Source organism: Schistocerca nitens, chromosome 3 (assembly GCF_023898315.1).
Source record: "Schistocerca nitens isolate TAMUIC-IGC-003100 chromosome 3, iqSchNite1.1, whole genome shotgun sequence".
In the NCBI taxonomy this organism is placed as follows: domain Eukaryota; kingdom Metazoa; phylum Arthropoda; class Insecta; order Orthoptera; family Acrididae; genus Schistocerca; species Schistocerca nitens.
In genome coordinates, this window is record NC_064616.1 from 273496672 (window position 1) to 273512056 (window position 15385).

General features: G+C 37.4%; 1 protein-coding gene across 2 annotated transcripts in view; it reads left to right on the plus strand.

Moving 5' to 3' along the window:
- Nucleotides 1-261: 261 nt before the first annotated feature.
- The window catches only part of LOC126248241 (constitutive coactivator of PPAR-gamma-like protein 1 homolog), a 240238-nt gene continuing 225114 nt past the window's right edge, over nt 262-15385 (plus strand). Inside the window, exon 1 of one of the 2 annotated variants that reach the window (XM_049949081.1) lies at nt 262-672. The gene's annotated coding sequence lies outside the window, so the exon portion shown is untranslated. The remainder of the gene's footprint in view (nt 673-15385) is intronic. The other variant, XM_049949080.1, reaches the window with a different exon arrangement.

The following is a 15385-nucleotide window of genomic DNA, read 5'->3' on the forward strand; positions in this document are numbered from 1 at the left end:
AAGGATGAAGAGGCTTGCAAAAGTTAGAATAACGTGGACAGCTGGCTCAAACCAATCTTCGGAGTGAAGGCCACAACACCATCTTCTACTTTTTTCAAACAATTTTTATGAAAGCATTCTTAAGTTATCTTCTCAACTACTTTCATTGCGTCTTAAATACAAAATAAACAATTTTATTCTCTAAATTTAAGTTATTCGAAAAAACTGCTGAAATACGCACGCCAAAGACATGCCGACAATTTGAAGCAATGTGATGTCTGTTAGGTTCTTTTACGTCAGCTAGGTGTCTAAAATGGTGGTACATATAGTTTAGGGTGATTGTTTAGTATATGTATGTGTTCTTCTTATAGGTGTAAAATCTCATTGGAAACGATTCATCTTTTTATTTATCTGGCTTATGAACTTGTAATATGACGCTGGGGACTGCTTCATGGAATGTTAAGATACGCCGTTTTCGCTGTTTTTGTTAGCACGCCGGTTATATGTTAAATATATTAATCTCAGTTGTTGGATTCGAAATGACGATGGTTAAATGTTAATGTGCTGTGGCAGTGACTTCATCAAAACATGGTTAGTGCTTGTGAAAATTTTTCATTTGCAAAGCCTGGCGGTTTTTATTGTGCAGCATTTCGCAGCGTGCTTCGACGCGTCGATGTTAGATGCAAAAACAGTGTAAGTTTGTGGAAAATTAGTAGTGATTTATGTTGTTTTTCAGCACTAAGACTATAATGCCAGTGGTTGGACTCGTTTCTCTAAGTGTCGTATATTTTAGACAATTTTTATACCTATTTGTTACATCTGTGTGCATTCTTTTCTGTGCAAATGAATGACGCGAAACTTTCACAGTTTCTACATGTTCAATCAAAAGAAAAACTAGACGTTTTTATCGCGCAGAATAATTTGTTGCCCAGTAGCTGGTTTACTTTGTGGTCAGTAGACGTCAATGGCCTTCTGTAAGTGTTTGGTGTGTTGATTTAACGTTGTATTAAAATGTGATAAAGCCCTTTAATGAGGGACATAAATTTACATGGTGAGGGTCCTATTACAGCTCGGTCGAGTCGTTTACCTCGGTGTGTGATCAGAAACTTTTGAGGTGAAGTCTACTCTGTTCTGTAATGTACTTTATCAGTACATTTTTTTTGGTCGGCAATAGTTTGCGAGAAGATATCATATGTGACATAATAAAACCGAATAATTATGAAAGTTTATTCACTAGTTGTGTGCGGAGATCCGCTCCTACATCTGCCTTTCTTTATAATATGAGGCCGTGCTGACTATGAAAGCAGTTTTTGTGTATGTTTCTATATATTTTGAGACGTGTCTTTTTGTGTTAGACGTTCTGTTCTTTATCTGAGTACATCAAATACCACAAATTAGTTTTGCAACTTTTTCTGTTCTGTGTAAGGAGTAAGTGATGGGCTATCTTAGGTCATAAATTCAGTGGTCATGCAGAGCTATACACAACCAGAAGACTGCTGAGTGTTACTAAATTCCTTAGTAATGCTCTGCCAGTTTGCAACCAAAATAATTTCATAGAACTGAGCAATTAAGTAGCAATAGGTGAAGATAATTATTATAAGACTTTTGCTGTATGTGTTGTAAGAAAATTTGCCTCATTGCTACTATTGGTGACCCATGCAGACATTTATGATACAAATGAGTGATGTCATAGTAATTTATTGTTTGAATTGAGTGCATTGCCTTGAAGATTTTTGAGGCGCACAGTTTTATTTGCCAATAATGAGCAGGTAATTGTGTGCAGTAGTAGGCCTATCTGCCCACACATGAAGGGGGAAGTGTGTCACTGTTGGTTGTTTTTGTTGTTATTGCTGCTGCTGTATTAGAGTTGATTATTAAATAAGCATGTCATTCACTTTCATGCATTAAGACAAATCTCACCTTAGATATTATAAAATCATTTATTTTTTAATTAATTTATCAATTTGTGGATACTTCGTTAATTTGTTGTTAACTGCAGAAGAAACAGTTGAATTAATTTATGAATTTGTGGATACTTCATTAATTTTTTGTTTACTGCAGAAGAAACAGTTGAGGGTGGGAGAGGTGGGACTCATACATAATATGTTTGGAATTAAGTGTAAATAATTGATGATTTTTGGAGTGTTTCAACAGTTCATGGTCAGTAAAACTAATATGACACTCCATAATATTAACATAAAGGGAATGGGTTCAGGACTATGTGAAGTTTACTACTGAGAAGTTGTGCCGGCAAAAAAAAAAAAAAAAAAAAAAAAAAAAAAAAAAAAAAAAAAAAAAAAAAATTGTGCAATTGGTGCACCTCAGGGGTGATTTAGTTCGTTTCTTTCTATTTTATCTCAAATGCAGATAGGTGTGTGGGTGTCAGTGGGGGGTAGGGGTAATAGATCTGCTGGCACAAGCATAGACATCAGACTGCACTACAAATCTGTTACTGCACTGTATAATTCACATTCACTAGCATTACCAGCTTGCAGTAGTTCAGGGATTTTATGCTGGAAATAGGATGTGAAAGTTAGATTGCATCACATGATGAGCTTTGGTAAAAATAACTTAGCCTAATTGTTTTATGTGAATGACACAATTTGAAAATACGTCTTGCGGGATAAGACATGAATTGGGATCAAAAGAAATGTGTGGGAGTCATTTAATTTTAAGTTTTTATGATATAATGTACATAAATTTCAGATATTCAGCTTACTGTGAACTTTAGTGTGAAGTACAAATCCTTTCTTGTGGTGTTTCAAATCAGACCCAATTGAGGTGCTCTGTAATAATCCCATTGCTGTCTTCTGTCCATTTCAAACGAAATGGCAACTAGATGACAGGAGCAAATTGGAAGTCTGGTACAAGGAAGCAAAAGAGATACCCACTATAACAAAGAAGGAAAAGTTGCTGTGGAATAAATATGTGCTCCAGTAGGAAGTTCAGAGTGTGGCGGCCCGCTAAACATCCATAACTCAAACAGATTAGCAGAAATTAACGATGTGTCTTTGCTGCAATTGTCAGAGGTATAGGAGGAGGTATTATAGCCAGTGTCAAAAATCATTTGATAAAGTTTTGAGGGGTCGTATACCTCTAACCTCGCCGTGTATGAGAGTAATGCTTGCGACAGTCACGGGAAGTTGTGGTAGCCGAACAGCTCATGTGTATAGCCACTGATTTAACAATTTTTCCTGTTCGATCACAGGAGATGTACTAGGTATTTAATGCCACTGTATCATACGAGGTGGTAGAGTGCAATCATACTGAATTTATATGCACAAACGAGTAATAATATAACACTGAGTTCTCACTTGCTGCTTTTCACACATTTGGTAAACAGAAAATAATGGAAAGTGAAATAATTAACTTACAAGGTAACATATACTATGCTGCAGATCAGTGTCACAACAGCTTGTATTTAATGTTCACATGTTTTGGCCTCACTAACTCACAATCAAACAGTTCTCTTCCCACCTAGACACCTCGGGATACGTTACATGTCAGTATGATATTTCAGTGCAGGAAGTGCAAAACTATACTATATACTAATAAAAGGAATAGCAATAAGTGGTAAAAGTAGAAAATGAAGAATGGGTCGTCCACACAATGTGAATAATTTGTAGCATTTTGTCATAATAGCCAACATTAGTGTATCAGATGAAGTTATTATAAAACATTTCGGGTCGACAGAAGCGTCGGATCCCATGCGTCGGCTTTGACCCATGACGTAAGGGTGTTGTCGTGTGTGACGTCATGACGGCGCGGAGTTTGGTTTCAGTGTGGCTGTCTACAGTTCTGTTTTATCTTATTTTATTTACTTTTCTGATCTGTTCGTTCTATCTCGTGAGATTATTATTATTTTTTTTTTAATTTAAAAACACTTATTACTTATTTTAATTATCTGTTTCCTCCAATTTCTGTTTTAGTTTATTATATTTATCTTTTTGATCTGTTTGTTCTATCCCGTGAGATTTTTTTTTTTAAAAGACAAAAAACACTAAACAGCTACTGAAGCATCTTCATCTTCTATGGGTTGCAGGGGTTACGACCCCTGGGGAGGTGGGTGGGTATTCATGCATGGCTGTCTTCACTTACACGTTGTAGCTACGCAAGGCGTCTAAATTTGTTTATATTTAGTTTGCCCCCCACCCAAAACACCCCATTTCCCGCGCTTGTCCCGTTAGTGTCATTAGGCTTCTTGTGGAAAGTGTGTGTGTTTGTTTTTGTTTCCACCATATTTGTGACGTCATGCGTCAAAGCAGACGCGCGGGATCGGACACTTCCGTATGTCCAACATTTCAACATAAAAGGTCCAAATGTGTTTTTTTATATATTTAAAATTGGCGCATCAATTTGTGGCAAAAGCAGAGTATAGAGGAATGGATGTCCTTCAAATGCAATTAATTTGTGTGTTAACGGCTTGTAGGTAGTTAACAACTGTACATTGGGTACCACATTCTGTCCTCCTGTTGGCTACTTCCAACATGACTTGGAGACACAATGCCAACACCCACACTAGACTGTGATAAAATGCAGTGCTCTTTCTAAAGTTTAGCAAACCCTTCACACAGGTTACTTATCAGATTTCTAGGAAAACATTACCACACTGCTGTAGAGAGCACAGACAGACAAGTGTGAAAACTGTGTGACCATCAATGTCTTGGAAAAGGAACTGAATGAAGATCAATTTGCTTTAAAAAATGAGCAACAATTCTGACTTGCACGTACGAATGGCAGAACAAATGGAAAAGAAGAGAAATTAACATGCTTGCATGAAATTCATGTAGTTGCATAAAGTCTTTGACACAATAAGATGTTCAAAAATCTTGAGACAATTAGGATTAAAGTCCATAGACAGACAAATGAGTTGAAACATCTACGAAAATCAGACGGGCGTGATAAAGTGGAAGGAAGGCAAGTTTGTAACAAGAAGCATGTCATTCATGACTGTTGCTAATCACTAGTGTTTAACGTTTTTGATGAAGTGCTGTGGGAAGTGAATAAAAACTTCAGAACAGTCTGAATAAATCTGCAAGGAGAACAGAGGATCACAGGTGGCATAGATTTTTGGTTGAAAGTAAGGAAGAATTAGTAGTTAAATAGAGATGACCATTCTGATATAAATTTTCTGTTGATTTCCTGAGTCACTTGATGAGAATGTGTAGTAGTTATTTCAGTATGGCAGGACCAGTTTGTTTTTGAAGTTTACAGCCAGAAACATTCTTGTGAACAGTACATAGGTGCTACCATTAAGTGCAACATTATCAAACAAGGAAATTCACAATCCCACACATGAGATGTACTTCTGGACCCAGAAGAAGTGAAAGGTTACTTTAGAACTTCAAAAAGTCAGCTGAAAAATAAAATCAAGCAAGATGGTTCACATGCATTAAATCTACTAGATGCTGAGCCTGTGGGGAGGGATGATTTATGCTGGAATATTATCACTCTCAAGGATATAAAATCTGTGTAAAAAGTCCTTCATTTTAAGAAGTATTCAGGAACTTAAGAGTTTAACCTGATGATGCTCTCAAAATTGCTAATGTTTTACCAGTTTACATAAAGGGAGATTAGCATCTGCCCCAAGACAGCGGATTAGTTTCTATTGTGCTAGATTATTCCAAAGCTTTAGGGGGTTTGTGCAATGAGCTTAATGCCTGTTTCGAAAAACATGATCTTTTCTCCAACGCAGTTTGGATTTCATAGTGGTAAAAATACTATTGTTACTAATGGTGTCACTAATGTTAACAAGGTGCTGACTGCATTTGACAATAAGGATTTGGAGTCTGTTGTGCTTTGTGATACCAGTAAAGCCTTTGGCTGCATACCCAAAAACACCCTATTTGCAAAACAGTAATTTTAAGGCATACACAACCCATCTTTAGCTGTAATCTAATTGTAGTTAAGAGGCAGGAGATAGTTTTGTCTCCATTAAACATGATGGTTTTTGCTAAAGGAAGTTCATATTGGAGTGTCACAGGTCTTGGACTTTGGTTCATTTCTGTTCATTGTTGCAGTCAATGATTTACCTTATGACATTGGAGTTAATTCAGTAGTGTGTTATGCAGATGACATGGCACTGCTCTATACACAGTTATACTGTGCAACTTAATTGGGCAACTCATGAAAAATTGGAACTAGCAATGAACTGTTCTTTTTTTTCCCCATCCAATGCAATCCTTTGAAATCTTGATACAATATAGGAACTGATCGCGGGATTGTCAGAAGGTGTAAAAAATTAAATCAGTGACACTGGTAGGCTTCCACATTGTTTCAAAATTAAACCAGGAGGAACATATAAGCAATGTCTGCAAGAGAATGGCTAGAGTGGACTAACCATGTGGAAACTGGCATATGCAGTCATTAATTGGTGTTTGAAGGTGACATATCTGGCATTTTCTCTCACACACATCCTTAATCATACTGATATGTGGATATTATTGTTGTTGGTGAAACTGAAAATTCAAAACTAAGAGTATCCTGAATAATGAGCAAAGTGAATCCTAAGGAAAACTGCAACACTCCTTAATCGAGTTAGAGATATTTTCTGTTGTAAATCTGTACTGCATTGCTTTATATCAAAAGCATTTTAGGTGAGTTTGACACCTGAGAGAATACACACCTTCACAACACTAGAGGCAAACTGGACTGCAATATGTAACATGTACATACGTCACTCCCCCCCCCCCCCCCCCTGCCAAGTCACCGTATGGTGCATGGCAGAAGGTACGTTGTATCACAACTAGTCATTTCCTTTCCTGTAGCACTCACAAATAGAGCAAGGGGATAAACAACTGTATATGCCTCTGTACTACCTCTAATTTCTTTTATCTTACCTTTGTGGTCGTACCACAAAATGTACTTTGGCGGTAGTAGAATCTTTCTGCAGCCAGCTTCAGATGCCCGTTCTCTAAATTTTCTGAGCAGTGTTCTTTAAAAAGAATGTATTCTTCCCTCCAGGGATTCCCACTTGAGTTTCCGAAGCATCTCCGTAATACTTGCGTGTTGATCAAACCTACCAGTAACAAATCTAGCAACACACCTCCGAATGACTTCAAAGTCTTACTTTAACCCAACCTGGTAGGGATCCCAAACACTCGTGCAGTACTCAACAAAGATGGACACTAGTGTCCTGTACGTGGTCTCTGTTACAGATGAACTATACTTGCCTAAAATTCATACAATAAACCAGAGTTGGGCTATTCACCTTCAATCCATACACGCTAATGCCATTTCATATTGCTTTGCAGTGTTTTGCCTAGCTATTTACATGATGTGAATGTGTGAAGCAGCACACTACTAATGCTGTATTCAAACATTACAGAATTGCTTTTCCTACTCATCTGCATTAATTTACATTTTTCTACATTTAGAGCTAGTTGGCATTCATCGCACCAACAAGAATTTGGTCTAAGTCATTGTGTATCCTCCTTCAGTCACTCAACAACACCTTCCCGTACGCCAAAGCAAATAGCTGCCGATTGCTGCTCACCCTGTCTGTAAGATCATGTATGTATATAGAGAATAATAGTGGTTCTATCCCACTTCACTGGGGCACAGACTGCCAAAGATCAGAAACTGTCACAAATTAACATGTGTAAAATTAATTAATAAGACTTATAATTTTTAGAAAGTTAACATTTATGATTGGTGAATGAAGCATCCATTCTACAAGGTAACAATTATTTGAAATAAACATCATCAGTAGTAGTTTTTAAAAATATCTTGAAAAAAGTGGCATGAAATTTAAAAACTTTCTTATAAAAGTTAATAGTATATTTTATTTCTAACCCATTCATATAATATTAATAGCTGTTTGCAAGAAGTTTGGAAATAAGTACCATATTTCATTTTGAGTGCATTCATAATCATTATAGATTTGAAAATACTATGCAATAATTGCTGTGGACAAGACATTATTTACATAGATTATTGATGTTTCTGAAGGTATTACTGTGTAATTTGATAATATTTTAAGCTTACCATTTCTTCAATGAAATTAATTCCTGTGCAATACAGTAATATCCAGACAACACAAACAAGTTACGTCTGATTGGGGCTAGTGAAGTCTGTGATTCTGGTGTTTTGCTTTTTTTGCTGTTATCATTGTCAGCACATTATTATTATCATCATCATCATATAATGGATGTTGTTGTGATGCTTAAGATTTAGATTAGATGGGAAGGTGACAGTTTGTTGTGTGGGTTGGAACCAATATATGTCCTAGCAAACTTTGTGTATACATTACAAATTTTTAGTTGTATTTGTGTGTTTGGTGAAAACTATTATTTTTCCCACTGTGATGTGATATTTTCAGGTTTGTGTTAAAGGGGCACAACAACAAGTATATTGCTCCCCCTCCCACCCCTTCCGTTATTCCCACAGGATATTAGACTCTTTGACATTTGAAATATGTGTAATTGTATAGTGTATTAACCCTGCTGGCTGATAGCATCATAGCTGATGGATTGTATCATCTTGTCTCCTACTCCCTAGCCCAGCATCATGACAGAATAGTCTAGTGCTGAAAGTAGGCGTTAAACCAGTATTTGACCCCACAAATACCTCCCAAACCAACCATAGGCAAATGAAAATATAGTACACCTACATCAGTAGTTCGTGAGCAAAGTCTGTGGTGGAGGGTAGCTTAGCAAATGGTGGAGGGTAGCTTGTGTACCACTATCATTTTATCGCCTTCTATGTTCTGTTTGCAAATGGTGCATGGGAAGGATGGCTGTCATATTTCATATGAAAGCTGTCACATCTACACAAAAATTTTAATCATTGGTGACAGAATTAGTGAATTATTAATCTCTTATACACACCCATCTCTGGAGTTTTCATTGTGGCATGAATTCATGATGAACTAACCCTTCAAAATCAAAGAAAACTATCAGCATGGCCTCAACATTTGACCTGAACTGATCAGATTTTTTTGGTCTTGGAGAACCTTTCCCAACCCATTGTGAAGACTGAACCTTGGTCTCAACATCATAACCTTAGACCCTGGTCTGAACGTCTCATCACCAGGTATGATTCTCTTAAGAAACATCTCATTCTCATCTGCGCAATCCAAAAGCTCTTCACAGGTAGCGATTTGAAGGTCTGTCTATTCTTGACTTGTGAACCATGGGATGAACTTGGTGGCAACACAATGCATTCAAAGGTGGTTTGTCAGGATTTCATGACTTGATCCAACTGAAATGTCACATTCTTCTGCAATCTCGTGGACAGTTGGTCTTTGATTGGCATACACTGCTTTACTGATTGTCCTTACATGAGCATCATTGGTAGACGTTGAAGGGTGTCCTGAATGAGGGTCATCTTTAAGCTCAGTCTGGCCATTTTTAAACTGTGAACCATTCGTAACACCAAGTATGACTTAAGCACTCATCGCTCTAGGCTTTCTGCACCATTTGGTTTGTCTCTGTAAATGTTTTCTAGAGTTTGATGTAAAATTTAATGCAGACGTGTTGCTCCTCTAACTCTATCTTGAAATTCGCAAACTGTACTACACAACGTTCTGCTGAATACAGCACTGAACAATAACAAATAGATGTACAACAGTGAAACTTCAGGCAGTCACACATCAAACACAGGTGTGTGCAGGGATGCAAACGACATTTTGCTCCATCACACCATTGGCACAAAATTACAAATGGACTGTAATTTTTTGAACAGACCTAATATAAGTGAAGTTGACTGATTTATATTTGCTCCTTCCATTTACTGTTTTGTTGTTCATCTAGGAAACAGTAACATAGAGATGGATTATCCTCAGCATAGCCAATGAATGACTTTCCCATTTTTATGAGGCTGTTGCTGGTGATTGTAAACACCACTTTTTTAAACCGAAGTCATTATTCTGGTTCATTTAATTATCTTACATTGTTTGAAACAGTGTGTCCTTTAGAAAGAAAACCGATATGATCATCAAAGCTCCAGTTATACTTCTCAACCATTGATGCTAGAGCTACATTTCTCATTCCTATCCATCTCTTGGAGCATCACATCATTTAGGTAGACAAACAGCTTAGGTGAAATGGATCTACCCTAACAGACTCTCCTTGAATTACTAAAGTGTGTTCCAAGTGTCTAAACTTTTAATCCTTGCTGTACTTACATGATTGATCTGTTGCAGACTCATGGTGTGAGCTCCCAAATTATTAGCAATTTTCCTAAATAGGATTGTAGTAAAAAGCATGCAGATGGAAGATATCAGATTTTTGTGTAGTAATTATTTATCCGCAATTTTGCTGGAGGAATGTCCCATGTATTATTCCATATCTATAATTTCATCTGATGAATTCTTGGTTTTCTTCCTTTAATCCAGTTTTGTTGTAAATCTTTGATTACAACAGTTTTGTTAGGCATGTGGCAGCCTTAGGAGTCATTCTATCTCAAGTGCTCATGGGCATCCACTCCTTGAGCTTCAGTTTTTCTGAAATTTGCTGTGGGCGTAATCTATACTGGAAATGAACCTGTGCAAAATTTTAAATTCTGAGCTTAAGTATATGAGAAACAGTGGCCTTTTATTTGGATGGCTTTCCAACGAATCTGCCTGTGAAGAAACAGAGCCCAGTGTTTGAGGCTCTGTTGTTACAAAACATAAGCTAATAGGAAATTCTTAGTTTCATGTCGTGGATAGCTTTTGGCTGGAATCAGAAAAATACAGTGTGACAGAAAGTGAAGCATTTTACGAGCCAGTGTAATGCATTATAGTGACTAAAAACATAAGCTAATAGGAAATTCTTAGTTTCATGTCGTGGATAGCTTTTGGCTGGAATCAGAAAAATACAGTGTGACAGAAAGTGAAGCATTTTACGAGCCAGTGTAATGCATTATAGTGACTAAAAAAAAATCTGCAGAGAAAAATGCACAGATTTTTCACCCTCTTTGGGGCCAGATATCTCAGGAAGAAGAAATGCAAAGGAACTCAAACTAGGCAATTTGTTGACAATGCCTGGGACTTGATTCTATTAGCATATCTTCGTGCTTAGCCAAATATTTTCGATTATACTTGATCACAAACATGGTGCTAAATTCAAAATTACAGTAAATGAGCCAAGTTCAAATATAAATATGGCAAAAGGTTAATTTCAGAAATTCTTTCTTCCCGAATCATGGGAAAGTGCACAGTTTTCTGCACTAGAAAGAGCCTGTTGGATCTTACTCAGTTCAGTAAAGGGACCAAATATGAGGTTAAACTACAACAAAAGTGATGGGTAATATATTATGATCACAACATGGTATAGGTTTCTGAACCCATAACTTCAAGACAAGCAAGAATGACAACTGATAGATTAATGCTGGTGTTTGAGCTAGTTATGAAAGCCATGAAAATTTGATGACTCAGTCAGTTCAAAACCATTAGTTGCTTCGGTTTCTGTACGAGCCTGGTAGTGCCCATGTAAGGTTGGAAAGGCAAGATGGGCATGATGTTGTTATCAAACATTGCTTATTGTGTTATATATAGATGGTCCTGTTTGCTGGTTTCTTTATTGATGTTCCAAAGCCTCGGTTGAGAATCTTGCATTGGTTCCCAAGCTGTCTTTTTTGATTTCTTCAAGATTTCAAAGCCTCTGTTGGGTCTCTTGCTGTGGTTCCCAAGCCATTTCTGTTGTTTGCATCATCTACGTTCCAAAGCCTCAGTTGGGTTTCTTGCTGTCTTTCCCAAGCCTAGGTTGTCCCAGTCCAATATATGGGTCTCTTCTTGTTGGCTTCCAAGGCGGTGCTATTTAAAATTACTGCTTCATGGAATTAAATTTTTCTTCAGTACTGTTATATATCGGTTCTGGAAAATTATACTGACTTCCTATTGTAGTTGTTGAAGGTGATGCAATATTTTCAAGATGTGCTATTAGGGAATCTAATATTTATATTCTCTTTCAGACTAATATAATACGGGAGCTGGACCAAAAGGGTGCATTAATTTGACCAGGGTATTGTGTTCTTCAGTATAAACTTCACACGTTACCAATCCACCTGGGCTTGTTGCAGATACAGGTGATGTATAGGCCAGGAATAGGGCTTAAAACTGACATGAAAGCCACACTGGTGTCAGTTGATTGATAAACCGAGCCCATGAAAGGAGTTGTATCACTTGAAAGTGGTTCAAATAAATCAGTAAAAAATGGTGATTTTTGTGAGTATGGCAGTTTGGCCATTTGCAAATCAGTCTTCATGTACCTTCCTTTTGTCTTTTATTTCCTGGCTTGTAACGAAGATGAAATTAATTCCTTGCACTTACTGGTCACAAAATTTGAATAAATCTTCTGGGGTTAAAGTTTGATCATCGTTGCAGGCTTATTTTGTAATTCTTGTGTTGAACAATGGAACCATCACCGAAATAGTGAATGTTTACTACTTTTTCCATCATGCTTTTCAAATAGTTGATCAATTTGGCCAGAACTGTATAGATGGCTGTGGTGTCATGTCTGATAAGCTGATACATTGTATTTCTTCAGCTTTACAGTATACAACAAACTACTGCAGTGTTGCTTGACCATTGTCCTAGTGATATTCTTGAAGCGCATCTTGGATGATGAAAGAATAATGTTCGGCAAAATCTGTTGGAATAACTAGATCACCAGGCTTCAAATTTTCTTTGTTTTTCTTCAAGTGACAAGTCCGGTTTTTTGTGTTGAACCACATCATGTATGAATTTTGCAATATCAGATTAGACTACTGTCCAGCGGCTTCGTAGAGGGATGTCATTAGATGAAAATTGTATAGATCTTCACAATTAGTTGTAAATCAGCATCAGTTCGCCAGTCCTCCTGTGGCTTAACCTGGGACTGTGCATTTAGCAACCTGTACCAGCTTACAGTGGTGGCACATTTGCTGAATCGACCATTAAGAAACAGCAAGATGTTTCTATTGGAGTAAAGTGTGCCCTTTCCAGTGGTGCTAGAAAGAACTACTTCTGAAGTGACCCTTGTACATTATTTTCATCTGACCTTGACTCACTTTCTGCGCTTGTGTATTTGGAATTGTGTTTCTTATTGAGTATGATCCACAATAAGTGCTTAGCCAGGAAGATGTACTGATAGAGTCCTGCCCCATGTACTATTAATATATGTGCCAAGTTGTAGGTCTTACGCCCCCCCCCCCCCCCCTTCCCCGCCCCCAAGAGATACCTGGTTCCAAAGACGGCCAAAACATTTGACTGTTTTTCTTTGCAGTTTTTTTTAGTACTTTGGTGCATTATACTGACTTACAAATTGTTTTACACACTGCCACTCACTGTTTTTCTGATTCCTTGTATTAAGAAAGGTTCAAACATTGGGCTTTTGCCTGCTTACATCGCACCCTTCTCAGAGAGCTTCTCAATTATAGGACCTCAGTTTACACCGTATGGGTATTATTAGCCCAAATTTTGCGTGAGTTTATTTTTCGTGTTAGATCTGTATCCATGGTAAATTTGAACAAAATCAGAAGAGGAGGAGCGGGAAAATTTTGAAAAAGTGATCACTTAGGATTGAATGACCCTTAGGTAGCATCCAAAATGCCTGTTATAATCTGATTGCAAATTATAGTTTAGTGTAGGACCCTGCTGCTATTCCTTCAACTTCCAAGACATTATGGTTGAAATATTTATTGTTTAAATTCCTATTTGCCCATCCAGATTCAGGTTTGCTATGATTTTTCCAAAACAGTTAAATTAAATGGCGAGATGTTTCCTTCAAAAATGACAAGACACATTTTTTCCTTCATCCTCATCTCGGTCTCAGCTTGCTTGCTGTCCGTAATCATCTTGTCATTGATGGGACTTAAACTGTAATCTTTCTTCCTCCCTCCCTCCCTCCCTCCCTCCCTCCCTCCCTCCCTTCCTTTTTCAGATACGGGTGAGGACACACACTCAGTAAAAAACTTTTATGTGAATCCTCCCCCCCCCCTCCCAATCCCCCCCACCCCTCCTCCTTCCGGTCCCCTCTATACACCAAGGAAGGCTAAGGTCAGGAACTATGCCAACAAGATACTTTATTCTTGGGATGGGGGGAGGGATTGCAGCATTAGATATAGTAAGGTAAAGGCAGTAAGAGAGTTGAGCAGATATCATACCTTTTGTTCTTTGGAGTCCACAGTGCAAAATATGTCTTTTAATGACATAATTATTATGAATAATAGTCATCTGCACTGCTATGTGTAACATACTTTGCACTGCGGGCCCCAAAGAACAAAAGTATAGCAGTTTAGCTGGCTATTATTCATAATAAATATCATACCATTGGAATGAGAAATTTGAGATGTCAATGAAATTATAGATAAATGCCAAATTGTCAATAATAACTTTTGGCCGCTGCATCAAAATTTCTCTTCAAAAGTGGAATGTAGATTGCTTCCGGGATAGCCTTTATGGATAAAGGAATGACTTGAGATAGACTTGTTGAAGACAAGTAGCAATAAGAGTGATGTAATTGTTATGTCATTGTGTCATATGATCTCATATGGCTATGATCAGATACCAAGTGGAACAGTGAAGATTTGTGTATTCTACATCAGCAAAACACAGTTGCAGATTCGTCTTTTCTCTGGCCTGCTCAGTAGTGAGACCTCTACACAAGAAATGTGTAGCTGAACTAGGTAGCATATTTTGTAGATATGTCAAGTAATTGAGTAACCATATCTAATTGTTAGAATGGGATAGATTAAAAAAATAAATAAAATCGATAGTTACAATAAAAATTTAATCAAAATTACTGGAAAGAAAGCTTTGTCTTCAGTCTACAGAATGTGTCACTTCTGTTTTGAAATGACAGAACTGGTGTTTGCATGCTTATGGATTATTGACTTGACCAACTAAAGGAATGCATTACAGGTAATCAGTTCTTCGGCAAATCGGTATTGACAGCAATGACCATCACATAATTGGTAACCCTACTGTAATTGTATACCAGATGTTGAAACTGAACAAGGAACAACCACTGTCATGAAAGGCTGCATTTTTATCTCCTCTTTTCTTCAACAATTATTCTGAGAGTTTTCAAGGAAACGTTGACAGGGATCACAATAAATTGTTACTGACATCAGGTATGCCAATGCTGCCATCATAATAGACAAGGTAGCTGCCCTTTAATGCAACTGCCTAGTTGAGTGGTGTGGAGGGGTCAGCCCTCTATTAAATTGTCCAAGACTGGAGTCATGCTATTCTCTAAATGAGAACTCCAGAAAAATCTCAAAGTAAAAGGTAATTCAAGTGAACAAGTCTTCCTCCAAATACTAAGGCACCATTTTGGACTAATGCTGCAACTCAAGGTGAGAGGTAAAATCCAGAGTTGAACAGGCGAGAAAACAGTTCAAAAAGAGAAAATCCGTCTCGGGGTCAGACCTCAGTTTGCAACTGAGAAGCAGAATGATTTGATGCTCCATATTCTCTGTTTTCCTTTATCAGTATCAAAAT